The 27,792-nt window shown below is 44.9% G+C and overlaps 1 protein-coding gene across 2 annotated transcripts in view; it reads left to right on the top strand.

Annotated features, from left to right (window-relative positions):
• Positions 1-27,792, top strand: part of LOC129836541 (leucine-rich melanocyte differentiation-associated protein-like) — a 439,884-nt gene that overhangs the window by 343,157 nt on the left and 68,935 nt on the right. The gene's annotated exons all lie outside the window — the stretch shown is intronic.

Raw genomic sequence — 27,792 nt, 5'->3', positions numbered from 1 at the left:
TTTTCTAACAAAACATATGCTATACAATAAATATGTTATCAGACTGTCATCTGAGGAAGTTGTTTCTTGGTTAGTGGCTATTTATATCTTTATTTGGTCGAAATTGTGATAGCTACCTATGCAGGAAAAAAATGGTGGACAAAACAAGTTGTGTCTTTTGCTAATAGATTTACATATTGTGTCTTCCCTGTAAAACATTTTAAAAATCAGAAATGATGGCTGGATTCACAAGATGTGTATCTTTCATCTGGTGTCTTGGACTTGTGATTTAATGATATTTAGATGCTACTATTTACTTGTGACGCTATGCTAGGCAATGCTAGTCAGCTTTTTTACTGGTGGGGGTGCTCCCGGACCAGGGATTGGGAGGAAGTAGAAGTTAATATAGTTGGTTCACAGTTTGGTTTTTTAACCTGCGAGTCATGAACGCGTCTGGTGAGGATAGACAAAATCAACATGTGCATGATGGCGCACACTGAGGCGCGCTGGAGACAGATTGGTCATCATGTTAGAGAGTATACTTTTCTAGCCTGTTCCTCCTTGTGGATATACTGAAAGCAGTCTCTATGCATTTAGGTTAATTGAACATGCTTCCTGTTTTTGTTTTGATATACACATAAACCTAGTGTTGGCCCTTCCCAGGGCCCCTGTGTAGAGCTGAGGGCCCCACGGAGAGGCCCCTGTAGTGACATTCAAGCCTCCCTCTCTCTGGCTTTGTTCAGCAGTTTTTGGCCTCACATAGGGGAAAACTGCACCTGTTCTTACTCTGGAATTACCCAGGGGGCTCTTCTGGCTTCTTCTTCCCCGTCATATTAGAATGCAGTTCTCTATGTCTCTCGCCCTCTCTCTATTTCTGTCTGTCTTCCTCTCTCTCTGTCTGTCTCTCTCTCTCACTCTCTTTCTCTCTCTCTACATTACCCAACCTGCCTGACCTCTCTATTCATCTGAGCGTGTCAAAATGTTAATGAGGATCCCTCCCCAAAGTGCTCGGGGTTAAATAAAGTGTTCAGAAGCTGTCGCTCTGAAAGTATTTATTTATTTAGCCTACTCTGCTCGCTGCCACTCTGCCTTCAGTCCCTCCATTCTATCCCTTTCTATCCCCGGACAGGGCTTGTCTTGTTTTTTTTTGTTTTTTGTTCAGGCAGCTGCGCGAGCAGCCATTGTCTGGGTCTTTAGCTCGGCGGCCTCACTCATTAATCATCCAGTCAAACTATTTATAACTGAGGAGAGAAGAGGAGCCGCCAGCTACCACAGCCTCCATTGGCATCTTTTGTCACCGTGGTACCCTGCTTGGAGGCAGGAGGAAGCCTAATTATGAAGTGTTCAGAAGAGAGAGAGAAAGACACACATCTGCCAGATGAGCCATTTTGTTTATTGCCTACAGCACATCCCATCCACCTCCTTCTGTGTCAAACTTCTGCCACTGTTTTGTCTTGTGTCTGTCCGACCGACCGACCATGCAGAAACAGGTTGTGGACATTTGGTTTGGTTGAGTGAGGGGAGTTTGTCTACACTCAGTGGCCAGTTTATTAGGTAAACCACCCAGTTCACCAAAATGGATCGCTCCTACAGACAGTTAGTCACGTCGCCGCGGCTTGCTACATAAAGCAGGCAGGAAGGCATCGAGGCATTCAGTTACTGTTCGGTTGAACGTTAGAATGGGCAAAACAAGTGACTTTGAGCGTGGTATGATCGTCGGTGCCAGGCGCACCGGATCCAGTATCTCAGAAATGGCCACCCTCCAGGACCTTTCACTTACGACAGTGTTTAGGGTTTACAGGGAATGGTGAGACAAACAAAAAACATCCAGTCAGCGTCAGTCCTGTGGGTGAAAACAGCTTGTTGATGAGAGGTCGAAAGAGAATGGCAAGAATTGTGCTAGCTAACAGGCCACAAATAACTGTGCAGTACAACAGTGGTGTGCAGAACAGCATCTCGGAACGCACAATCGATCCTCGTCACGGATGGGCTATTGCAGCAGACAAACACCCAGCCCTCAACCCTATAGAACATCTTTGGGATGAGATGGAACGGGCTGTTCGCAGCATGAATGTACCGCCGTCCAAGCTGCAGCAACTGTGTGATGTCATTGCGTCAGCATGGACCAACCTCCCTTCAGACACCTTACAGAATTCCCTGAATAATTCAGGCTGTTCTGGAGGCAAAGGCGGGGCTGACCCGGTACTAGATGGCTGTACCTAATATAGTGGCCGGTGAGTGTATATTGTGACAGACAAAAGTACCAGCAGCCTAGTTCAGATGATGTACTGTACATACAGTACATACATAAAGGCAAATATAAAAGTGTAACAGTATTGCTTCCATCCCTCTCCTCGCCCCTGCCTGGGCTCGAACCAGGGACCCTCTGCACACATCAACAACTGCCTCCCACGAAGCATCGTTACCCATTGCTCCACAAAAGCCGGGCTCTTGCAGAGCAAGGGGAATAACTACTTCAAGGTCTCAGAGCGAGTGACGTCACCAATTGAATCGCTATTAGCACGCCGCACGCCAACTAGCTAGCCATTTCACATCAGTTACAAATGCAAGATTGTTCAGATAATAAAATTCTGATATCATAAATTCATGTTCATGGAATTTTAAATCTAGTCACACATCAATCAGATTGGTATGATTATTCATAGTTTTTATTTTTTACATGGAATATGAAGAGGAATAACAATATTTCCTGTCTTCCTTGACAGTATATTTTCATATTTGACATGAATATGTTTCAACAGGCTTATCAGGCAAACAAAACTCATTTTAACTGATTCAAATCAGAGGATGCACGTGATAGATACGGATGTCAAACTTTTAGGAATAGTATTCTGTATGGTTTCATATCCACCGCAGATATATAGTAGTTTGAAATGAAAACCGGACTCAAAGTGTCTTAAGAAAGATCTGTTGTGGATCTGTTGTGGGGCAGCAAAAACAAAAATACATAAATATCAAATGTGTGAATCCCTCCTCCAGAAGTGACAGAAGAGTCATTGTTAAATGTCGTCTGACTCCGATGGCAGACAGCTATCTGGAAGAAAGAGAACTCAATGTGTGTTGCGTCAAAAAACTTAATAGAGAATCAGACTTTTTCCTCCTCCCTCCCTCTCTTCCATCCCTCCCTCCCTCCTTCCTCCTCCCTCCCTCTCTTCCATCCCACCCTCCCTCTCTTCCATCTCACCCTCCCTCCTTTCTCACTCCCTCCCTCCTTTCCACCCAAAAGCTTGAGATTCCCAAATAATGAAAAGGAGTATCAAGTCACTGTCACTGTCAACGTAACAAACAGAAACTTTTCTGGCACCTAATAAACAAGCATGGTGGTATAGCATTGTTCTGTGTGCCAGACAGGTGTCTGCTCCAGTGATGATGGATCCTATTACAGTCTATAGGGAGACTGTTGGCTTTCTTGTCATATATTGTCACACATCTCTCTCCGGAGAAAGGCAGCTTTTGAAAGATGGCCAAAAGTAATTACCCAGATGCCTCCCGACGCTGCTGTTATAGTAGTTGTTGTGTGTATTGTCCTCCCTCTAGCTCGGCATGGCTAAAGCTACTGAAATCTGTTACCGGGCCGTAGCCGTTAAGTTAGACAGTTGGAATCAAATCAAATCACATTTTATTTGTCACATGCTTCGTGAACAACAGATGTAGACTAACAGTGAAATGCTTACTTACAGGTCCTTTTCCAACGATGGAGAGCTAAAGATGGATACACAAGGAATAAATACAACATAACTAACAAATAACAATAAAAAATAACATGACTATGGAATGTGTGCATGTTGAGGTACTGGGCGTTGCCATGAGAATGAGGGGGAAGAAGGGATATGAGAATGGTTTGTAGTTGCCGAGGGGCACTTCTAGTCATCGACAGGGTGGAGCCGAGAGCCTTGATCGGGGCGTGTGGTGATGACACGTTTTGCACCTGAATGGCAGGTACATCAACATGTCCTTGTAATCGTCAGGGGGACAGTGGTGCCTTTGTTCTCGTGGCGGGCTCACTTGGGTTGCTGACAGGGTGCTGATGGATATTATCATTCTTAATGTCAGTAAATAATGGCAACGCCTGATAAGGGATCTGCTTCCACTCAGAGGAGTGCTCATTTATCTTTCTACAGCTCTCTCTCTCGCTCCCTCAATTATCTCTCTCCCTCTCTCAATTCTCTCTCCCCTCTCTCTTTGTTTGTCTTTCTCTACCTCTTTCTTTCTCTCTCTCTGGCATATTTCAAACTTGTAGACGGAAGTCGTTTACTCTCTCTCTCCTCTCTCTGCACCCCCCCCCGGTTTTGTTATGCTTTCTGTCTGCTCGTCGGCTGAGCAGAGAGTGCTTTAGTCAGGAAAACTCCTGATTAGGTGAGACCTCTCTGTGTTCCTCCCATCCCATTCATCCTGTCTTATCTATACACACAAATATACACTACTACACACTAATATAAACTAATACACACTAATACACACTAACACAATACAGCCAACAGCACATAACACACATCAACCATGGACAACCTAAGGAGCGTGGCCAGGTCTGACTAAGACATTTTATTACTCTGGACCATACAGAATATTTTCCAATATATTTGATTTACAAGTAAAAATGAATCCAAATGATTAAAACCATGAGACTGGCTTTTCTATGGCGGTTTTGGAGCAGTGGCTTCATCCTTGCTGAGTGGCCTTTCAGGTTATGTCAATATACAACTTGTTTTACTGTGGATATAGATACTTTTGTATCTGTTTCCTCCAGCATCTTCGCAAGGTCCTTTGCTGTTATTCTGGGATTGATTTGCACTTTTTGCACCGAAATACATTCATCTCATTCAGGTTTTGCGGCCGGAGTCCGCACCTTTGGTGGGGGGGGGGGGGGGGGGTACTGTCATGTTCTGACCTTAGTTCCTCTTTTATGTCTTTATTTTAGTTGGTCAGGGCGTGAGTTTGGGTGGGCATTCTATATCTGGTGTTCTATGTTGTCCTTGTGTTGTATTTCCGTGTGTTTGGCCTGATATGGTTCTCAATCAGAGGCAGCTGTCTATCATTGTCTCTGATTGAGAATCATATTTAGGTAGCCTGTTCCCACCTGTGTTTTGTGGGTGGTTGTTTCCTGTTTCAGTGTTTGCACCATATGGGACTGTTTCGGTTGTTTGTTAGTGTTTTGTTATTTTTGTTCTGTGTTCATTTTGATTTATTAAAAATCTATTATGGACACTTACCACGCTCCACATTGGTCCGATCCTTGCTACTCCTCCTCAGACGAAGAGGAAATCCGTTACAGCGTGGTCCCATGGTGTTTATACTTGCGTACTATTGTTTGTACAGATGAACGTGGTACCTTCAGGAGGTTGGAAATTGCTCCCAAGGATGAACCAGACTTTTTTTTGTTGGCTGATTTCTTTTGATTTTCCCATGATGTCAAGCAAAGAGGCACTGAGTTTGAAGGTAGGCCTTGAAATACATCCACAGGTACACCTCCAATTGACTCAAATTATGTCAATTAGCCTATCAGAAGCTTTTAAACCCATGACATCATTTTCTGAATTTTCCAAGCTGTTTAAAGGCACAGTCAACTTAGTGTATGTAAACTTCTGACCCACTGGAAATGTGATACAGTGAATTATAAGTGAAATAGTCTGTAAACAATTGTTGAAACATTACTTGTCATGCACAAAGTAGATGTCCCAACCGACTTGCCAAAACTATAGTTTGTTAACAAGACATTTGTGGAGTGGTTGAAAAACGAGTTTTAATGACTCCAACCTAAGTGTATGTAAACTTCCCACTTCAACTGTATGTACTGTTCCACAAAATGTCTGAACATAGCAAGCCATTCACTGAGTGCGAATTCATTAAAGAGTGTTTGACTCTGCAGCAATACCCCGACAAGAAAGAGCTATTTGAAAATGTTTCCCTGTCAAGACAAACAGTGACACAGCGTTTTGAAGACATCGCGGAGAATATGGAATAACAGTTGAAAGACAAGGTAAAGGATTTCACCTATTTCTCTATGGCCCTGGATGACAGCAGTGATGCACGTGACACGGTGCAGTTGTTGATATTCTTACGAGGCGTAACACCAGACTTTGAAATTACAGAGGAGCTTGCTTCAGTGCAGTCAATGAAGAGCACAGCCACAGGGAAATATTTATTGTTGGAGGTTAATAAGTGTGTGGCAAAGCTGGGACTGAGTTTTGAAAAGTTATCCAGTGTGTACTGTACATACAGTACATACATAAAGGCAAATGTAAAAGTGTAACAGTATTGCTTCCATCCCTCTCCTCGCCCCTGCCTGGGCTCGAACCAGGGACCCTCTGCACACATCAACAACTGCCTCCCACGAAGCATCATTACCCATTGCTCCACAAAAGCCGGGCTCTTGCAGAGCAAGGGGAACAACTACTTCAAGGTCTCAGAGCGAGTGACGTCACCAATTGAATCGCTATTAGCACGCCGCACGCTAACTAGCTAGCCATTTCACATCAGTTACAAATGCAAGATTGTTCAGATAATAAAATTCTGATATCATAAATTCATGTTCATGGAATTTTAAATCTAGTCACACATCAATCAGATTGGTATGATTATTCATAGTTTTTATTTTTTACATGGAATATGAAGAGGAATAACAATATTTCCTGCCTTCCTTGACAGTATATTTTCATATTTGACGTGAATATGTTTCAACAGGCCTATCAGGCAAACAAAACTCATTTTAACTGATTCAAATCAGAGGATGCACGTGATAGATACGGATGTCAAACTTTTAGGAATAGTATTCTGCATGGTTTCATATCCACCGCAGATATATAGTAGTTTGAAATTAAAACCGGACTCAAAGTGTCTTAAGAAAGGTCTGTTCTCCATCCCCAACCCCTCTCCACCCCCCCACACCCCACCCCTCTCCACACACCCACCCGTCTCCACCCCATCCACACTCCCACCCCTCTCCACACACCCACCCGTCTCCACACACCCACCCTCCCACCCCTCTCCACACACCCATCCGTCTCCACCCCATCCACCCTCCCACCCCTCTCCACACACCCACCCTCCCACCCCTCTCCACACACCCATCCGTCTCCACCCCATCCACCCTCCCACCCCTCTCCACACACCCACCCGTCTCCACCCCCCCACCCCTCTCCACACACCCATCCGTCTCCACCCCATCCACCCTCCCACCCCTCTCCACACACCCACCCGTCTCCACCCCTCCACCCCCCCACCCCTCTCCACACACCCACCCGTCTCCACCCCTTTCTCGCCTCCACAGACCCACCCCTCTCGACACACCCACCCGCCTCCACCCACCCTCCCACCCCTCTCCACCCTCCCACCCCTCTCCACACAACCACCCATCTCCACCCCTCTCCACCCTCCCACCCCTCTCCACACACCCACCCGTCTCCACCCATCTCCACCCCTCTCCCTTTTCCACAGACCCAGCCCTCTCCACACACCCACCCGCCTTCACCCCCACCCCCCACCCGTCTCCACCCCTCTCCACCCCTCTCTACCTCTCTCCACCCTCCCACTCCTCTCCACACACCCACCCGTCTCCACCCCTCTCCACCCTCCCACACCTCTCCACCACCCAGCATTCTCCATACACCCACCCGTCTCCACCCCTCTCCACCATCCCATCCCACTCCACCCCCCCCACCCCTCTCCACACACCCACCCGTCTCCACCCCCACACCCCGTCTCCACCCTCCACCCCTCTCCAACCCTCCACCCCTCTCCAACCCTCCCACCAATCTCCACCCCCCTCTACTCATTTCCGCTGACAGATGTGCTGATATCCTTCGAGGTGATGATAGATACACCATATCTCTGCTGAGAAAGGGGTTTGTCTTCCGCAGGTGAACCACACCCAGGGTACTTCACTCTGAGAAGAGCAGTCGGGCACATGACATGTTTCCACACTCGTCCCTGATGGCGGTTGGGTTTGGCAGGCAGGCAGTATCAAAGGGGGCGTCTCTCTTCCAGATGAAAATAAAGGTGCTGACAGGTGGTGTTCAAAGGGAAGGAGGGGAACAAACACACGTAATGAAAGGTGATTAGAAGGAGAGAGGGCAGAGCCAGAGATGGGGTGGAGTGGTCTCTACGTGTGTACATGGGGGGGGGCTGGGAATTCTCTACGCTGGACATTATCAGACCTAAAAATGACAGGCAGACAGACATGACTCATGTATACAATAGGGTTCTCTGTGTGTATGTGTGTGTGCGTGTGTGTGTGTTTGCTTATGTGAAACCTTTGCTAGATGTTGTGTAACGTCAGTGCTCCTCTGTTGCCGCAGTCACTAGGGTTAGTTACAGTATGAGAGCTAATAGCTAGCATATTCTATCACCACACATACACACACAGCCATTTCAATGCAATAATAATAACTCTCACATATAGCCAAAACAGTACAGAAATTCCATATGATTCAAATGTTTTTTTTCTGCTGCAGAAATATCTATGGGCCAGAGTAATGTAAAAGCCACCCTCTCCAAAGGGTTTATAATACATGTGTTTACTACAGTATGTCTCTGTTTTGGTAAATACACACTATGTTGGCTTACCTATTGATTGGGGCCAAAAGTGCCCCTCTTAAAACCATTGACATTCACTACGATCCCTGAGGTCTCCACAACACAAACAAACAAAGCTAATTCAACGTTCAGATGACACAAAAGAAGCATTCAATTCGATCGCTACAAACAGCTTCCTTGTCAAGCAACTGCTAGTACATGGGCTATTTGGCAGCCTAGCAACAAGTTGCAGTCTGTGGGAGGAAGAGGGAGAGAGTGGGGCAGAGAGAGGGGAGTGGAGGAGGGCTGGAGTGTTTAAGAGCGTTACTTTAGCTATTACAGGATGTCAGGAAATGTGCCTTAATTGGAAGTGATCAGGGCTCTCCTAAAAGCCGCTCTTTTCAGGAGGTTTAGGTTTAGAAAGCATAATTGTCCTGCATAATCCCTGGCTAGCACCATTTTCTCTCTCCCTCTATCCCTTCAGCTGGAAAACAAGGGATTTCTCTCTTGCTCTCTCTCTCTGTGTCTCTCTCTGTGTGTCTCTCTCTGTGTCTCTCTCTAGCTCTCTCTCTCTGTTAATGCTTTTCTTTCCCTCCATCTTTACATCTTTCATATCCTCTCTCCATTCTCTATCTCTCTCTCTCTTGCCATTTTTCTCACTCTCTCTCCCTCCATTTTTCTTCCTTTCTTCCTCTCTGAATATCTGTTGTTGTGACTAATAGCTCGGTGGGTTGTCAGATATTGAGAGGTCCCAATGCAGTTTTACCTCCTGTCTCACAGGTGATTGGCTCAAATGAATCAGTGTTCCTTCCTTCCTGTGTTTGTCCTGTTTTCATATCAGGAAAGCGACAGAGCGAAATTTAAAGGAGAGAGTTAGAGTTAGCCACACATGCACGCACACAAACACACACACAGAGAGGGGTCAGCTGTGTGCTACGTAAGGGTGTGTTTGGGGGGAGTACTCTGCCCCTGTGCCTTCTCTTTGAAGTGAAGCACAGGCTGAGAGGGGAATTACTAGAAGCCCTCTATTGGTCTGGTGACGGCAGGGTGCCAGACTGTTAGCTCAACACACAACAGAACACAGCTACCTAACTGCTACTTTTCTTTACACAGAAAGGAGATTTCAATCAGCACAACTTTGTACACTGTTGAAGGAATGCAGTGGTTGTCTTCTGATTTTGAGCTGGATAAATGTACCAATTATCAGATTCATTCTGGTACGTTTTCTTGTTGCTAATTCCTCAAGACGCACTTTACAATTGATGTGTTGTATTATTAGTCTTTTAACCTACGCAGTTCGACATGATCCTTCAGTCTGATCTCTGGAAGACCTGTAATGACATGTATCATTTATAGAAATAACAAATAATATGAAATAATACATTTGTACCAACAGCCTGTGACCGATGGGTGTTTATCCTTTGTCTTAACAGTTTTGTTTTTCAATCATGAGGCATAGAGTGACGGCGTCCGATTAGCAGAGAGAAGAACTACTCGTCTTCTCTAGCAGAGGCTTTGTGTCACAGTAATTAGGCCCAACTATCACCGCTCTCATCAGTGGCTCTACTCAGAGTAAACACTGTGGCTTTGATAGACCACTTTCAGTCCACTAAGCCTGCGCTGAGGTCAGGGGTTGGCGGCCATCTTGGTGGTCTGCTCTGGTGTGTTCTGGGAAATGTTTGTCTAGAGAAGAGGAGACTGTGCTTGAAGAGGAGCTCCAGATGTCATGTCAGGCTACAGATACTGTAACAACCCAGTGAAGGTCCCTCCCGCTGCTGGCCCCTGCCACACATAGACCATAGAGAGAGATAGAGGACTTTAGTGCTCAGACAAACTCACACAAGATCAATGGGTCTACAGATGGTCATATAATCAATAAACTATCTGTTGATAAGCAACTGCTTTCTAGAGTTAGGGTTAGAATAAGGGTTAAGGTTATGGTTAGAACTAGGGTCAGGGTTAGAATAAGGGTTAAGGTTAGGGTTAAAACTAGGGTCAGGGTTTGTAGATAGTTAATTTAAATGTTGCTGAAAGTCTGTAGAGCATCTATACAAATAAAGTGTTACAGATAAATGTTTATCCCAGGTATGTAACCTTCCTTCACACTAACACAAGATAAATGTTTACCCCAGATATTAGTCCAGGTTTTACCCCAGGTATTACCCCAGGTATTAGTCCAGGTGTTACCCCAGGTATTAGTCCAATTATTACCCCAGGTATTAGTCCAGGTATTACCCCAGGTATTAGTCCAGGTATTAGTCCAGGTATTAGTCCAGGTTTTAACCCAGGTATTAGTCCATGTTTTACCCCAGGTATTAGTCCAGGTATTAGTCCAGGTATTACCCCAGGTATTAGTCCAGGTATTAGTCCAGGTATTACCCCAGGTATTACCCCAGGTATTAGTCCATGTATTACCCCAGGTATTAGTCCATGTTTTACCCCAGGTATTAGTCCAGGTATTACCCCATGTATTAGTCCAGGTATTAGTCCAGGTATTACCCCAGGTATTAGTCCAGGTATTAGTCCAGATATTACCCCAGGTATTACCCCAGGTATTACCCCAGGTATTACCCCAGGTATTACCCCAGGTATTACCCCAGGTATTACCCCAGGTATTAGTCCAGGTATTACCCCAGGTATTAGTCCATGTTTTAACCCAGGTATTAGTCCAGGTATTAGTCCAGGTATTACCCCAGGTATTAGTCCAGGTATTAGTCCAGGTATTAGTCCAGGTATTACCCCAGGTATTAATCCAGGTATTAGTCCAGGTATTACCCCAGGTATTAGTGCAGGTATTAGTCCAGGTATTAGTCCAGGTATTAGTCCAGGTATTACCACAGTTATTACCCCAGGTATTACCCCAGGTATTAGTCCAGGTATTACCCCAGGTATTAGTCCAGGTATTAGTCCAGGTATTAGTCCAATTATTACCCCAGGTATTAGTCCAGGTTTTAACCCAGGTATTAGTCCATGTTTTACCCCAGGTATTAGTCCAGGTATTACCCCATGTATTAGTCCAGGTTTTAGTCCAGGTATTACCCCAGGTATTAGTCCAGGTATTAGTCCAGGTATTACCCCAGGTATTACCCCAGGTATTAGTCCAGGTATTACCCCAGGTATTACCCCAGGTATTACCCCAGGTATTACCCCAGGTATTAGTCCAGGTATTACCCCAGGTATTAGTCCATGTATTACCCCATGTATTAGTCCAGGTATTAGTCCATGTTTTACCCAGGTATTAGTCCAGGTGTTAGTCCAGGTATTAGTCCAGGTATTACCCCAGGTATTACCCCAGGTATTAGTCCAGGTATTAGTCCAGGTATTACCCCAGGTATTAGTCCAGGTATTAGTCCAGGTATTACCCCAGGTATTACCCCAGGTATTAGTCCAGGTATTAGTCCAGGTATTACCCCAGGTATTAGTCCAGGTATTACCACAGATATTACCCCAGGTATTAGTCCAGGTATTACCCCAGGTATTAACCCAGGTATTAGTCCAGGTATTACCCCAGGTATTAGTCCAGGTATTACCCCAGGTATTAGTCCAGGTATTAGTCCAGGTATTACCCCAGGTATTACCCCAGGTATTACCCCAGGTATTAGTCCAGGTATTAGTCCAGGTATTACCCCAGGTATTACCCCAGGTATTAGTCCAGGTATTACCCCAGGTATTACCCCAGGTATTAGTCCAGGTATTAGTCCAGGTGTTAGTCCAGGTGTTAGTCCAGGTGTTACACCAGGTATTACCCCAGGTATTAGTCCAGGTATTAGTCCAGGTATTACCCCAGGTATTAGTCCAGGTATTACCCCAGGTATTAGTCCAGGTTTTACCCCAGGTATTAGTCCAGGTATTAGTCCAGGTATTAGTCCAGGTATTAGTCCAGGTATTACCCCAGGTATTAGTCCAGGTATTAGTCCAGGTATTAGTCCAGGTATTAGTCCAGGTATTACCCCAGGTATTAGTCCAGGTATTAGTCCAGGTATTAGTCCAGGTATTACCCCAGGTATTACCCCAGGTATTACCCCAGGTATTAGTCCAGGTATTAGTCCAGGTATTAGTCCAGGTATTAGTCCAGGTATTAGTCCAGGTATTAGTCCAGGTATTACCCCAGGTATTACCCCAGGTATTAGTCCAGGTATTAGTCCAGGTATTAGTCCAGGTATTACCCCAGGTATTACCCCAGGTATTAGTGCAGGTATTAGTCCAGGTATTAGTCCATGTATTAGTGCAGGTATTACCCAGGTATTAGTCCAGGTATTACCCCAGGTATTAGTCCATGTATTAGTCCAGGTATTAGTCCAGGTATTAGTCCAGGTATTAGTCCAGGTATTAGTCCAGGTATTAGTCCAGGTATTAGTCCAGGTATTAATCCAGGTATTAGTCCAGGTATTACCCCAGGTATTAGTCCAGGTATTAGTCCATGTTTTACCCCAGGTATTAGTCCAGGTATTACCCCATGTATTAGTCCAGGTATTAGTCTAGGTATTACCCCAAGTATTAGTCCAGGTATTACCCCAGGTATTAGTCCAGGTATTAGTCCATGTTTTACCCCATGTATTAGTCCAGGTATTACCCCATGTATTAGTCCAGGTATTAGTCTAGGTATTACCCCAGGTATTAGTCCAGGTATTACCCCAGTTATTAGTCCATGTATTAGTCCAGGTATTAGTCCATGTTTTACCCAGGTATTAGTCCAGGTGTTACCCCAGGTATTAGTCCATGTATTACCCCAGGTATTAGTCCAGGTATTACCCCAGGTATTAGTCCAGGTATTAGTCCAGGTATTACCCCATGTATTACCCCAGGTATTACCCCAGGTATTACCCCAGGTATTAGTCCAGGTATTAGTCCAGGTATTAGTCCAGGTATTAGTCCAGGTATTACCCCAGGTATTAATCCAGGTATTAGTCCAGGTATTACCCCAGGTATTAGTGCAGGTATTAGTCCAGGTATTAGTCCAGGTATTAGTCCAGGTATTACCCCAGTTATTAGTCCAGGTATTACCCCAGGTATTAGTCCAGGTATTAGTCCAGGTATTAGTCCAGGTATTAGTCCAGGTATTAGTCCAATTATTACCCCAGGTATTAGTCCAGGTTTTAACCCAGGTATTAGTCCATGTTTTACCCCAGGTATTAGTCCAGGTATTACCCCATGTATTAGTCCAGGTATTAGTCCAGGTATTACCCCAGGTATTAGTCCAGGTATTAGTCCAGGTATTACCCCAGGTATTAGTCCAGGTATTACCCCAGGTATTACCCCAGGTATTAGTCCAGGTATTACCCCAGGTATTAGTCCAGGTATTACCCCAGGTATTACCCCAGGTATTAGTCCAGGTATTACCCCAGGTATTAGTCCAGGTATTAGTCCAGGTATTAGTCCAGGTATTAGTCCAGGTATTACCCCAGGTATTAGTCCAGGTATTACCCCAGGTATTAGTCCAGGTATTAGTCTAGGTATTACCCCAGGTATTAGTCTAGGTATTACCCCAGGTATTAGTCCAGGTATTACCCCAGGTATTAGTCCATGTATTACCCCATGTATTAGTCCAGGTATTAGTCCATGTTTTACCCAGGTATTAGTCCAGGTGTTACCCCAGGTATTAGTCCAGGTATTAGTCCAGGTATTACCCCAGGTATTAGTCCAGGTATTAGTCCAGGTATTACCCAGGTATTAGTCCAGGTATTAGTCCAGGTATTACCCCAGGTATTACCCCAGGTTTTACCCCAGGTATTACCCCAGGTATTACTCCAGGTATTAGTCCAGGTATTAGTCCAGGTATTAGTCCAGGTATTAGTCCAGGTATTAGTCCAGGTATTACCCCAGGTATTACCCCAGGTATTAGTCCAGGTATTAGTCCAGGTATTAGTCCAGGTATTACCCCAGGTATTACCCCAGGTATTAGTGCAGGTATTAGTCCAGGTATTAGTCCATGTATTAGTCCAGGTATTACCCCAGGTATTAGTCCATGTATTAGTCCAGGTATTAGTCCAGGTATTAGTCCAGGTATTAGTCCAGGTATTAGTCCAGGTATTAGTCCAGGTATTAGTCCAGGTATTAATCCAGGTATTAGTCCAGGTATTACCCCAGGTATTAGTCCAGGTATTAGTCCATGTTTTACCCCAGGTATTAGTCCAGGTATTAGTCCAGGTATTACCCCATGTATTAGTCTAGGTATTACCCCAAGTATTAGTCCAGGTATTACCCCAGGTATTAGTCCAGGTATTAGTCCATGTTTTACCCCATGTATTAGTCCAGGTATTACCCCATGTATTAGTCCAGGTATTAGTCTAGGTATTACCCCAGGTATTAGTCCAGGTATTACCCCAGTTATTAGTCCATGTATTAGTCCAGGTATTAGTCCATGTTTTACCCAGGTATTAGTCCAGGTGTTACCCCAGGTATTAGTCCATGTATTACCCCAGGTATTAGTCCAGGTATTACCCCAGGTATTAGTCCAGGTATTAGTCCAGGTATTACCCCATGTATTACCCCAGGTATTACCCCAGGTATTACCCCAGGTATTAGTCCAGGTATTAGTCCAGGTATTAGTCCAGGTATTAGTCCAGGTATTACCCCAGGTATTAATCCAGGTATTAGTCCAGGTATTACCCCAGGTATTAGTGCAGGTATTAGTCCAGGTATTAGTCCAGGTATTACCCCAGTTATTAGTCCAGGTATTACCCCAGGTATTAGTCCAGGTATTAGTCCAGGTATTAGTCCAGGTATTAGTCCAGGTATTAGTCCAATTATTACCCCAGGTATTAGTCCAGGTTTTAACCCAGGTATTAGTCCATGTTTTACCCCAGGTATTAGTCCAGGTATTACCCCATGTATTAGTCCAGGTATTAGTCCAGGTATTACCCCAGGTATTAGTCCAGGTATTAGTCCAGGTATTACCCCAGGTATTACCCCAGGTATTAGTCCAGGTATTACCCCAGGTATTACCCCAGGTATTAGTCCAGGTATTACCCCAGGTATTAGTCCAGGTATTACCCCAGGTATTACCCCAGGTATTAGTCCAGGTATTACCCCAGGTATTAGTCCAGGTATTAGTCCAGGTATTAGTCCAGGTATTAGTCCAGGTATTACCCCAGGTATTAGTCCAGGTATTACCCCAGGTATTAGTCCAGGTATTAGTCTAGGTATTACCCCAGGTATTAGTCTAGGTATTACCCCAGGTATTAGTCCAGGTATTACCCCAGGTATTAGTCCATGTATTACCCCATGTATTAGTCCAGGTATTAGTCCATGTTTTACCCAGGTATTAGTCCAGGTGTTACCCCAGGTATTAGTCCAGGTATTAGTCCAGGTATTACCCCAGGTATTACCCCAGGTATTAGTCCAGGTATTACCCAGGTATTAGTCCAGATATTAGTCCAGGTATTACCCCAGGTATTACCCCAGGTTTTACCCCAGGTATTAGTCCAGGTATTAGTCCAGGTATTACCCCAGGTATTAGTCCAGGTATTACTCCAGGTATTAGTCCAGGTATTACCACAGATATTACCCCAGGTATTAGTCCAGGTATTACCCCAGGTATTAACCCAGGTATTAGTCCAGGTATTACCCCAGGTATTACCCCAGGTATTAGTCCAGGTATTACCCCAGGTATTAGTCCAGGTATTACCCCAGGTATTAGTCCAGGTATTAGTCCAGGTATTACCCCAGGTATTACCCCAGGTATTAGTCCAGGTATTAGTCCAGGTATTACACCAGGTATTAGTGCAGGTATTACCCCAGGTATTAGTCCAGGTATTAGTCCAGGTATTAGTCCAGGTATTAGTCCAGGTGTTAGTCCAGGTGTTAGTTCAGGTGTTACCCCAGGTATTACCCCAGGTATTAGTCCAGGTATTAGTCCAGGTATTAGTCCAGGTATTAGTCCAGGTATTAGTCCAGGTATTAGTCCAGGTATTACCCCAGGTATTAGTCCAGGTATTACCCCAGGTATTAGTCCAGGTATTACCCCAGGTATTAGTCCAGGTATTACCCCAGGTATTAGTCCAGGTATTACCCCAGGTATTAGTCAAGGTATTACACCAGGTATTAGTCCAGGTATTACCCCAGGTATTACCCCAGGTATTAGTCCAGGTATTAGTCCAGGTATTAGTCCAGGTATTAGTCCAGGTATTAGTCCAGGTATTAGTCCAGGTATTTAACCTTCCTTCTACAATGTGGATGGACTCTGGCTTGGAGGAGTTGTACCATGTTTAGTTGGTTACATGTACAGTGTGTGTTACTCATGAGGATCAGGGTCCAGGCTGTTATGTGTGTGTCTGTGGGGTTCTATGTGTGTTATGTGTATGTCTGTATGGGTCTATGTGTGTTTTGTGTGTGTCTGTATGGGTCTATGTGTGTTATGTGTGTGTCTGTATGGGTCTATGTGTGTTATGTGTGTGTCTGTATGGGTCTATGTGTGTTATGTGTGTGTCTGTGTGGGTCTATGTGTGTTATGTGTGTTTATGTGTGGGTCTATGTGTGTTATGTGTGTCTGTATGGGTCTATGTGTGTTATGTGTGTGTCTGTGTGGGTCTATGTGTGTTATGTGTGTCTGTATGGGTCTATGTGTGTCTGTATGGATCTATGTGTGTTATGTTTGTGTTTTATATTGGGTTTACATTATTGTGTTGTCAGGCCTGGTGGGGTTGTGAGATTGTGTGTCCAGCATATTGTTTCAGGGCCTACAGAGACCTACACAGTTGAACGGCTGCTCATTGAGTCGTTTGTTATGCGAATGTCACGGTCTCTCTCAGTCCTATTCTATCTGTCATTACATTAGTCTAACATCGTTATGTCTCTCTCATTGAGAATAACAGAATCAGACCTGTCTAATTTTGAAGCAAATCGTTTAGGAACATCTTCCTTTTCTTCTTTGTGTCTGTTGGTCGTGGTAGCGGCAGGCCAGACCAATCAGCAATCAGTAAGTTGTGCTCCAGGCATGCCAGGTATTAGAAATGAACGTCGTGTTGATCTACGTTGGTGAGAGGAGCTGTTGTGTTATTCTTGAAGTGATGAATGTATTGGAGTCAGCAGTGCGTCCCAAATGGCACCCTATTCCCTAGATAGTGCACTACTTTTGCAGAAGCTCTATGGGACTCAGACAGTGGGTTTGACTGAGAGATCAGCTGCTTCAGCCACACCTGGGTCGTGTTCATTAGGGCACTCTATGGAAAACATTTTAAAACGTTTTGCAACAGAAAAGGAAAATAAACATTGCTTATTTTAAATCGATGTAGTCCCTCCTTGTTTAAGCCCATTTACTTCCATTTGGTGCCTAATGATCCATGTGACGTTGTTCAGTCATCGTACTGAACCAACCCCCTATTCCTGCTCTGCTCACTTTGCAACAGTCAGCTCTTATCTAGCCCAATCACTATCTGTAAAAGGAGCAATGCATTTTTCACATCCACGTGGCCAGTCCATATGACATATTTCAATCTCCCAATCAGATAAACTCATCTGACTGGAATTATTATCTTTCCCCCTTTTATAGATCCAGAGTCCTTCATCTCATCTAGAGGGGGTTCAAAACCAGGTTAAACCCTTTGTCTCAATCTCCTGTTCACAATTAAATGGGACAAGTGTCAAAACTCTGAATTTTCCCTCTGCATGAGTCTTTCTGCCTGTGTGGCATTGTTCTCTGGGTAGTAGCAGCATGTTAACGCTGTGGCTACCTGCTAATTGAAACGCTGTAATCAGTCTCTAATACAGAGAAAGAGAGAGCTTCTAATGGCTATGGCTGGCAGTATATCTTCTGAGCAAACCTTCTGAGTCATCATTTGCACAGCTTAATGAATAGGTTAATAAAATAGAATACTTTAATTATAGTTTAGCGGGCCGGATTGTTAATGATGCCAGTGAGGCTCAATTTAATAATACAGACTCTGGTATCAATTATCTGCAAGGGAACTTGTTTAAATGATATTTTACAGCCTCTTGATAACATTACTGCTAGAAGCAATGTAATGATAGACAGACAAAGGCCATGTACCAATTATCATAAACTATTAGCTTGTGTCTAAAGGGTTTTATGTTAATCTTTTAGCTTAAATACCCTGCAATTAACCGATCAGGAGGAGCTGCCTTCCAGCTTGGCTGCAAATTGCAGTGCCTAGATAAAAAAACACTGAGATGAAACCCCTGAAAGCGAACAAGGGGAGCTATCATACCCAAGTGTACGGGAATGTGTGTGGTGTGTGTGTTTGAGAGAGAGGAGAGAGTGTGAGCGTCTGTGTGATCAAGGATGTATACCAATTCCATTATCTCTCGTGGGCTTTGAGATGTCTCTTTCAGACCCCTCTCCCTTTGTCTAACGCTAAACTACCCCTCTATAGGGAGCATGAAATGAATAGCTCTCCCCAGCTACCACAGTCAGCGGCTGCATCTGACAGAGCGCATCGTTTACATATGAGGCGAGCAGTGGCTTGATATGCATATTCAGCCTGTTGAAAAGGTACTCTGTTTCCTTTTAAGCTAAACACAATCGTATCCAGTGTGTGAGCATCTTGAAAACTGTGCTGCCTTTGGTAGTACATCCCACAGAGGAGAGGAGGCCCCCAGGATATGTCCCAAGTGGCCTCCTATCCCCTATATAGTGCACTACTTTTGACCAGAGCCCTATGGATCATATGTGCACTGAGTTTACAAAACATTAGGAACACCTTCTCTTTCCATGACGTAGACTGACCAGGTGAAAGCTATGATCCCTTATTGATGTCACTTGTTACATCCACTTCAATCAGTGTAGATGAAGGGGAGGAGACAGGTTAAAGAAGGATTTTTAAGCTTCGAGACAGTTGAGACATGGATTGTGTATGTATGCCATTCAGAGGGTGAATGGGCAAGACAAAATATTTAAGTGCCTTTGAACGGGGTATGGTAGTAGGTGCCAGGTCTACCGGTTTGAGTGTTTCAAGAACTGCAACGCTGTTGGGTTTTTCACGCTCAACAGTTTCCCGTGTTTATCAAGAATGGTCCACCACCCAAAGGACATCCAGCCAACTTGACAGAACTGTGGGAAGCATTGGAGTCAACATGGGCCAGCATGTTGACACCATGTGAAACGCTCTCGACACCTTGTAGAGTCCATGTCCGATGAATTTAAGCTGTTCTGAGGGCGAAAGGGGGTGCAACTCAATATTGGGAAGGCGTTCATAATGTTTTGTACACTCAGTGTACATATGAAATAGGATGCCATTTGAGACACATCCACAGCCTTTATGCATGTTTAAAGACCTAATTGACAAGCTGGGTTTGGGCGTCTCTTTTTCTTCCCGACGCATACCAGCTGATACTGTTGATACTTAGTACTGAGGTACAATGGGAAGATTGATATCATTTGAAGTACCATGGCATAACCACTTTTGTCGTGTTTACTGAGGTACAATGGGAGGATTTGTTGTTAAAGTTCCATGGCATGCCAGTAGTATCTCAAACCATAATTGTTTGTAAGAAAATGTCATAGTATGTAAGAAGTATTTCCTGCAGTATCAACTTTATTCACTTGTAATTATTATACTTTGTCTTTTAATATATCATGTTTTCATGTAATAGCAATCTTAAGATGGTTTGTGTTATAATCCCTTTCTTGGGCTTGTATATGTTTTGGATAAATCATTTAACACTGTTGATCATACTGATGTAGTGTAAGATCAATTACAGCAGTAGTTTGTCGCAGTAGTATGTATAAGTGTAGTACAACATTTTTCAGAGTGCTTTATATGCAGACGTATTTCAGGATCATCAAACTCAGTTCTGCTTCATAATAACCCACTGGGCACAAACTGGTTGAATCTATGTTGTCTCAATGTCATTTCAACAAAACCATTCAATGTGGTGATGACGTTGAATCAACGTGGAAAACTGATCAGATTTGCAGAAAGTAATCAACGTAATTGGAATTGTTTGTCTTAATCAATCTTTTTTTTTAAACTTAAATCAACGACATGGTTCAAATGTTTGTTGATTTGACGTTTAATTCACGTTAATTGACAACTCAATCAAATGTAAATCAAAACTAAGTGTTGAACTGGCATCTGTCTCTATGGGGTCGGGGGAATCATAGGTCTATTTTAACAATGAAAAGGCTTTGTCCAATTAAATGTAAATATCTATGTGATTGATGTAAATATCTATCTATCATTGATACACACAAGGATATTCCATGACATTTGAAATTCTTAATTTAATTAACTAACAAACTTTTGAATGTTGTTTTAATGACATGCACCCTATAAAAATGATTGTGTCAGCCAATAAAAGTGTGCACTAGAGTCAGAGGTTCCATGTGTAGCAATGTGAAGTGGGGGGATCTCCAATCAATGCAAAATGAAATACAATGACAGAAGTAAGTTAGCTAAATGAGAAGGAGTAGGCTACAACGAGCAACCGACAGGTAGGCTGCTGTTTCATCTGATTGGAGTTGTTGTAGACGAGGACAGGGAGCACAGCAAAATAGGCTCAACTAGCTTAGCTAAATAGCTGGCTAATATAGCTGTCTATCTTAGCTAGCTTCTTTACATCAATTTGATGCAGTAAAGACAGGTACTGCCAGATGGGATGATAGATAACCTATGATAGATAACCAGTTTGTCTAACTAGCACGAGTCAGTGGCTACTTTTTTTCTCTATCCCTCCTGTGCCAAAGACACTGGCCCTTGTCTCTCCCCAGCCCTGCTGCTGTGGCCCCTGTCTCTCCCCAGCCCTGCTGCTGTGGGCACAATCTCTCCCCAGTCCTGCTGCTGTGGCCCCTGTCTCCCCCCAGCCCTGCTGCTGTGGCCCCTGTCTCTCCCCAGCCCTGCTGCTGTGGGTACTGTCTCTCCCCAGCCCTGCTGCTGTGGCCCCTGTCTCTCCCCAGCCCTGCTGCTGTGGCCCCTGTCTCTCCCCAGCCCTGCTGCTGTGGGGACAGTCTCTCCCCAGCCCTGCTGCTGTGGCCCCTGTCTCTCCCCAGCCCTGCTGCTGTGGGTACAGTCTCTCCCCAGCCCTGCTGCTGTGGGTACTGTCTCTCCCCAGCCCTGCTGCTGTGGGTACAGTCTCGCCCCAGCCCTGCTGCTGTGGGTACTGTCTCTCCCCAGCCCTGCTGCTGTGGGTACTGTCTCTCCCCAGCCCTGCTGCTGTGGCCCCTGTCTCTCCCCAGCCCTGCTGCTGTGGGTACAGTCTCTCCCCAGCCCTGCTGCTGTGGCCCCTGTCTCTCCCCAGCCCTGCTGCTGTGGGTACAGTCTCTCCCCAGCCCTGCTGCTGTGGGTACTGTCTCTCCCCAGCCCTGCTGCTGTGGGTACAGTCTCTCCCGAGTTGCAGGCTGAGCAGCAAGCAAGTGTTCAAGTTTAAACAAATGTACAAAAAACACATGTATTTCGACTATCTGGACTATCCCCCAAATGTCATGATATTATTCAAGTACTGAAATGTATTTCAGATGCCCATCCTTATAATCTGGTCCATGTTAAATAGTCACTGCCCTCCTAGAGTCAGAGCCAGCATTGAAATGCCTGGCCAAGCCTGATTTATATTCAATGGCATGGATCAGGAGCCAAGTGCACGATCTGCTCAACAAATGCAGTGGATGCCCTTGCCCCTCTGTCTTTCATTATCGTTCTCTCTCTCTCTCTCTCTCTCTCTCTCTCTCTCTCTCTCTCTCTCTCTCTCTCTCTCTCTCTCTCTCTCTCTCTCTCTCTCTCTCTCTCTCTCTCTCTCTGTTCATTATCGTTCTCTCTCTCTCTCTCTCTCTCTCTCTCTCTCTCTCTCTCTCTCTCTCTCTCTCTCTCTCTCTCTCTCTGCCCCTCTCCCTGTCTTTCATTATCGTTATCTCTCTCTCTCTTCTCGTTCTCTCTCTCTCTCGTCTCTCATTCTCTCTCACGTTCTCTCTCTCCGTCTCTCTCTCTCTCTCTCTCTCTCTGCCCCTCTCTCTGTCTTTCATTATCGTTCTCTCTCTCTCTCTTCTCTCGTTCTCTCTCTCTCTCTTTCTCTCGTTCTCTCTCTCTCTTTCTCTCTCTCTCTGCCCCTCTCTCTGTCTTTCATTATCCTTCTTTCTCTCTCTCTCTTCTCTCGTTCTCTCTCTCTCTCTCTCTCTTATCTTGTTCTCTCTCTCTCTCTCTTCTCTCGTTCTCTCTCTCTGCCCCTCTCTCTGTCTTTCATTATCGTTCTCTCTCTCTTCTCTCTCTCTCTCTTCTCTCGTTCTCTCTCTCTCTCTCTCTCTCTGTCTTTCATTATCGTTCTCTCTCTCTTCTCTCTCTCTCTCTTCTCTCGTTCTCTCTCTCTCCTTTTCTCTCTCTTTCTCTCTCTCTCTTTTCCCCTCTCTCTCTCTCTTTCCCTTTCTCTCTCTCTTTCAATTCAATTCAATTTGCTTTATTGACGTAACAATGTACATATTGCCAAAGCTTATTTTGGATATTTACAATATAAAAAAAATAAATGAGAATCAAATGCAATGTAGTGCGCTGCCAACCCACAGCTCTCTACCTCCTACCCCAACAGGACGGGTAGCCTACTCTAATCAGAGAGGTCTTTGAAACCCTGAATAAGGGTTTCAAATTTGGGGAAATGACACTCTCTAATTGTTTTATATTTTTGACATTTTGTCAGGAAATGCAGCTCAGTCTCAGGTTCTGCTGTTGTGTAGTGGTTGCACAGCCTTTCCTCTACAGGGAGCCAGGTTGTCCTGTGTCTACCCTTCTCAAAGGCAAGGCTGTGCTCACTGAGCCTGTACTTTGTCAAGGTTTTTCTAAGGTTTTGATCAGTAACCATGGTCAAATATTTAGCCACAGTGTACTATCGATTTAGGGCCAGATAGCACTGCATTTTGTTTTGTGTTTGTGCTTGTGTTTCCCAATAAGCAATATCGTTTTGTTTTGACTGTGTTGTAATTTGGTTTATCCTGATTGATTGGATGTTCTGGTCCTGAGGCTTCAGTGTGTTAGTTGAACAGGTTTGTGAACTCAGCCCCAGGACCAGCTGGACGAGGCTCTTGGCAGCTCTTGGCATTGCAGGACTTGGTAATGATATGAGAGGGGGTCAATGACATATTCAATTAGTTTTAGCCAAATTTTATGTGTTTCAATTTGAATTGGCTTTTTAATGGCATAGAATGCCCTGCGTGCTTTGTCTCTCAGTTCATTCACTGCCTCATTAAGGTGTCCAGTTGAGCTTATTTTTAAACCTAAGTAATTGTAATGTGTGCAGTACTCTATATATTTTGTACCAATTGAGAACTTTGGTCTAATTCCCTGAGATCTGGATCTTCTCTGGAAAATCATTATTTTAGTATTTTTGGGGTTTACTGCCAGGGCCCAGGTCTGGCAGTACTTCCCTAGCAGGTCCAGGCTCTGCTGTAGGCCATGTGCTGTGGGTGACAGCAGGCATAGGTCATCTGCGAAGAGTAGGCATTTAACCTCTGAATTGTGGAGACTAACTTTCTCTGTCTCTGTCTCTGTGTCTTTTTGTTTCTCTCTGTGTGTCTATCTGTCTCTCTCTCTTTCTCTCTCTTTCTCTCTCTCTGTCTCTCTCTCTGTGTCTCTCTCTCTTTCCCTCTGTCTCTGTCTGTGTGTCTCTCTCTTTATCTATCTCTGTCTCTCTCTCCTTCCCTCTGTCTCTCTCTCTGTGTCTCTCTGTCTAAATATGGGACCACTTAGGGAGAAGATGAGGGCCAGCGGACTGCATCCAGGGCCAAAGTCCTGATGAACACTTCCTTCAAACCAAATTCCTTTCCATCAGCCTAATTTATGGGGCTGAGATTACGAAGCTACCGAAATAGTAAATTACGTTGATTGACAGAATTATGCCCAGTGCTTCCTGCACTCCCCAATGATGCATACTAGCTCAGCGCAGCCTGACAAAGACTGTGATTTAGTGTTTAGGCTAGGGGTCTGGGGCGGTAGTCAGAAAAACATTCACAGGCCTCACACTGGACCTAAGCCTAGTGTAGAAAACACTGTCTTAATTCACCCACAAACATGTCGCCATTAAAAGGGAATGAAAAGGGATCGCAGATCATAAATACTCCCAGATTTATTAGCTACAACAAAGTGCATAAGCCCATACAGAGAAGGGGAAAGGGATTGTTTGAAAGAGTGTTGTCATGGAGAAAGAGAAGGAGGAAAGACACTCTCTTTCTCTCAATTCAATTCACTCACTCACACGGACACAGACACACACACACAGACATACACACACAGACACACACACACAGACACACAGACACACACACACAGACACACTGCTGCTGCAGCATAGAAACAACATGTCTGCTCTGCTCTCAACGTGTGACGGACAGAAGAGATAAACAGATAGAAAAGCAAAGAGAGGAGAAGAGAGGGCTGGCACGGCACACGCTAATTTATCTCAGTGAGAGAGCAGAGTGAAACAAAGTTACACTGGCTTAAGCAGAGAGAAAGAGAGAGAGATTAATCAGAGTATACAATGTTCCATTACACTGGATCTGGTCTGTACTTCACCACTAGGGTACCGATAAAGAGTATACAGATTGTATTTCTATTTGGATATACTATGTAGGTACGTACAGAGAAAGATAAAGTATTTAATCTACAAGTAACACTGATCGAACTGAAATATTCCACACAGAGCCCCATCGACATTGGGATCAAGCTGTAGCTACCAACTGTTGATTAACTATTACCAATCACAACACTATTATTGTTGGTGTCAGAGGAGAAATTATAGTTTGTTATAACGCAACAGCTGTGGCTTCCCTCAAGGGTCAAACTTAGCATTGTGTAAACAGGAAAAAAATACTTGTCTCTCGCTTGTTCTCATTTTCTCTCTCTCCCTCGGAAGCGGGTGCAGTGTAGATATCCTGCGTGTCATTAGTTCAGCGTGGGGTCGCAGCTGGGCCTCTCACCGGCTGATTTATCGGCTGGGGATCCCGAACACTGATAAATCTCTGCTAGGACTCATCTCCACGGCAGCCCTGCTGGGGTCTGGGATTCTCTCTCTCTCTCATCCTCCTGCCCGCCCCGCAGTCAGTCTGATAAATTACTTCAAGCTGAATAAATACCCTAAAAGTGCTATTTTAATTATGCATTAGATCACCTGCATGCACTTTAGGACTTTTAAATGTTTATATTGTTGCATTTTAAAAACGCCGAAAGTGTTTCTTTGATTAATGGATTTCTCTGTATCCTCGCTCGTCATTCTCCTTGCTCCTGTGTCGTTGAGAAAAAAGAGTTAGTGGTTGGCAGTAATACACTTTACTTTAACCTAGCCCCAACTTCATCCATCCGCTGGCGTTTTCACATAATTCTGATTTATGTTAATTTGTGGCTGGTCACTCTGTCTGGTACCGGGACTCCTGTATTATATTGGGCTGGTCACTCTGTCTTGTACCGGGACTCTTGTATTATATTGGCCTGTCTGTCTGTGGCATGTCACTCTGTCTGGTACCGGGACTCCTGTATTATATTGGCCTGTTTGTCTTTGGCTGGTCACTCTGTCTGGTACCGGGACTCCTGTATTATATTGGCCTGTCTGTCTGTGGCTGGTCACTTTGTCTGGTACCTGGACTCCTGTATTATATTGGCCTGTCTGTCTGTCTGTGGCTGGTCACTCTGTCTGGTACCGGGACTCCTGTATTATATTGGCCTGTCTGTCTGTGGCTGGTCACTCTGTCTGGTACCTGGACTCCTGTATTATATTGGCCTGTCTGTCTGTGGCTGGTCACTCTGTCTGGTACCGGGACTGCTGTATTATATTGGCCTGTCTGTCTGTCTGTGGCTGGTCACTCTGTCTGGTACCTGGACTCCTGTATTATATTGGCCTGTCTGTCTGTCTGTGGCTGGTCACTCTGTCTGGTACCGGGACTCCTGTATTATATTGACATGTCTGTCTGACTGTGGCTGGTCACTCTGTCTGGTACCTGGACCCTGTATTATATTGGCCTGTCTGTCTGTGGCTGGTCACTCTGTCTGGTACCTGGACTCCTGTATTATATTGGCCTGTCTGTCTGTCTGTGGCTGGACACTCTGTCTGGTACCTGGACCCTGTATTATATTGGCCTGTCTGTCTGTGGCTGGTCACTCTGTCTGGTACCGGGACTCCTGTATTATATTGGCCTGTCTGTCTGTGTCTGGTCACTCTGTCTGGTACCGGGACTCCTGTATTATATTGGCCTGTCTGTCTGTCTGTGGCTGGTCACTCTGTCTGGTACCTGGACTCCTGTATTATATTGGCATGTCTGTCTGTCTGTGGCTGGTCACTCTGTCTGGTACCTGGACTCCTGTATTATATTGGCCTGTCTGTCTGTCTGTGGCTGGTCACTCTGTCTGGTACCGGGACTCCTGTATTATATTGGCCTGTCTGTCTGTCTGTGGCTGGTCACTCTGTCTGGTACCTGGACTCCTGTATTATATTGGCCTGTCTGTCTGTCTGTGGCTGGTCACTCTGTCTGGTACCTGGACTCCTGTATTATATTGGCCTGTCTGTCTGTCTGTGGCTGGTCACTCTGTCTGGTACCTGGACTCCTGTATTATATTGGCCTGTTTGTCTGTCTGTGGCTGGTCACTCTGTCTGGTACCTGGACTCCTGTATTATATTGGCCTGTTTGTCTGTCTGTGGCTGGTCACTCTGTCTGGTACATGGACCCTGTATTATATTGGCCTGTCTGTCTGTCTGTGGCTGGTCACTCTGTCTGGTACCTGGACTCCTGTATTATATTGACCTGTCTGTCTGTCTGTGGCTGGTCACTCTGTCTGGTACCTGGACTCCTGTATTATATTGGCCTGTCTGTCTGTCTGTGGCTGGTCACTCTGTCTGGTACCGGGACTCCTGTATTATATTGGCCTGTCTGTCTGTGGCTGATCACTCTGTCTGGTACCTGGACCCTGTATTATATTGGCCTGGCTGTCTGTGGCTGGTCACTCTGTCTGGTACCTGGACCCTGTATTATATTGGCCTGTCTGTCTGTGGCTGGTCACTCTGTCTGGTACCTGGACTCCTGTATTATATTGGCCTGTCTGTCTGTCTGTGGCTGGTCACTCTGTCTGGTACCTGGACCCTGTATTATATTGGCCTGTCTGTCTGTCTGTGGCTGGTCACTCTGTCTGGTACCTGGACTCCTGCATTATATTGGCCTGTCTGTCTGTGGCTGGTCACTCTGTCTGGTGCCTGGACTCCTGTATTATATTGGCCTGTCTGTCTGTCTGTGTCTGGTCACTCTGTCTGGTACCTGGACTCCTGTATTATATTGGCCTGTTTGTGTGTGGCTGGTCACTCTGTCTGGTACCTGGACTCCTGTATTATATTGGCCTGTCTGTCTGTGGCTGGTCACTCTGTCTG

Source organism: Salvelinus fontinalis, chromosome 37 (assembly GCF_029448725.1).
Source record: "Salvelinus fontinalis isolate EN_2023a chromosome 37, ASM2944872v1, whole genome shotgun sequence".
Lineage (NCBI taxonomy): Eukaryota > Metazoa > Chordata > Actinopteri > Salmoniformes > Salmonidae > Salvelinus > Salvelinus fontinalis.
This window is presented reverse-complemented; position numbering and strand designations above follow the sequence as displayed.